Source organism: Carlito syrichta, unplaced genomic scaffold, assembly GCF_000164805.1.
Source record: "Carlito syrichta isolate Samal-C Ts95f unplaced genomic scaffold, Tarsius_syrichta-2.0.1 Scaffold136261, whole genome shotgun sequence".
NCBI classification, from domain to species: Eukaryota; Metazoa; Chordata; class Mammalia; order Primates; family Tarsiidae; genus Carlito; species Carlito syrichta.
Window position 1 is genome coordinate 40,996 of NW_007080357.1, and position 1,865 is coordinate 42,860.

Here is a 1,865-nt window from a genome sequence, read left to right on the forward strand (position 1 = left end):
CAGCCTTCCCAGTAGCCGGAATTACAGCCATGTGCTACCATGCCCAGCTGATTTTTTGATTTATTGTAGAGATGAGGTCTCGCTGCCCAGGCGGGTCACGAGCCCACGGGCTCAGGCAATCCACTCACCTCAGCCTCCCAAAGGCGCGAGATTACAGGCTAAGCCACCGAGCCCGGCTAATTTTTGTATTTTTTGTAGAGACGGGATCTCACAATGTTGCCCAGTCTAGTTTCAAACTCATGGACTCAAACAGTCCTCCTGCTTCTTCCTAAAGTGCTGGGATTACAGGCATCAGCCACCATCTCAGCTCCACCTACTTTTTTGATTATGGTAAAGTTTCATTGGAACACAGCCAGACCCTTTGGCTCGTGCATGTCTGGTATTCCTGCACATTGGCGAGGACTTCGGCTCGCACAGCCTAGATACGCAGTCTCTGGCCCTTGTGGGAACACTGTGCTGGCCTTGTTCTCTCCTCCACTTTCTCCCAGAGTCCCATCGTCAGCCACAGTGTGTTCCAGCTATATTCTCAGTCCTGGAGCACACACAAAACAGCTCCAGGTCTGCTAAAATGTACTGTTGTGAAAAACACCTTCTGCCTAGAGCATGGTAATTGCGCACAGTTCTGTTTGTATTTATCCCTGGAGTGCATAATCATTTACTTTCCACAGTTACTTAGGTTAGTCCCCTCTTATGCTATTTATTGTTAGTGCCATTAGCTTCATTTGTTTTGGCTAGTGTTCCATTCGAATCTTCTCTGTCTTTTTAATTGTTTGTTTATTTCTTTCTTTTTTTTAATATAAAAGAGAGGATCTCACTGTGTTGCCCAGGCTGGTCTTGAACTCCTCCCACCTTGGCCTCCCTGAGTGCTAGAAATAAGCCACCATGCACAGACTGTGTGTTTATTTCTTGATTACATGAAGCATGAGTATGTTTTTAAAACTCAGAACCAGGATTTGCAGCCGCCACCACCTGGAGCCCTTTTCCATCAGCCATGGCCAGCCTCGTATCCTCTGACATTGCCCTCAACGGCAAGCCCTTGGCTGTGTTTCCTTCTAGCTATCTATAGACAAAGTTTGAAAGACAGTTCGTGCTCTGAGCACTGGAGAAAGAGGGTTCGGTTATAAGGGCTCCTGCTTTCACAGGGTTCATGTGCCAGGTTGGTGACTTCACAAGCCAGCGTGGCACTGCAGCAAGCCCATCTGTGGGAGGTCATAGAAGATGAAAATGTCATCCTGAAGCACACAGTCCTGGCATCCTGTCCATGGCAAATGCCGGACCCAACACACGGTGCCCAGGTCTTCATCTGCACCACCAAGACTGAATGGTTGGGTGGTGGGTGTGTGGTCTTTGGTAAGACAAAAGAGGGCATGAAAGTTGTGCGAGCCTGGGGGGATTCAGGTCCAAGAATGCAAGACCAGAAGGAAGGCCACCATTTCTGACCCTGAACAACTCTAGTAAATTTAACCTATTTTATCTTTAAAATAAAAATGAAAGTTGGAACCATATAAAAACTTAAATTCAGAAGTGTGACTCCTCGTTCCATCTGTTCCAGCTGTCTTCTCCCATTCTCTCTGTCTGGTTCCCTCTCACCCCCATAGGTAGCCGGTCTCGTTAGTTTCTGTGTTATCCTTTGTTCTTTGTGCACACATGAGTAGACTCTCATATCTTGTTGAATTAAGAATATTAGTAACAGGCAGGCACAGTGGCTGACGCTTGTAATCCCAACAATTGGGGAGGCCAAAGTAGGAGGATTACTTGAGGCCAGGAGTTCAAGACTAACCTGAGCAATGTAGACCCTGCCTGTATTTTTTTTTAATTTTCTTTTAATGCCGGGCTCAGTGGCTCAGCCTGTAATCCCACGCCTT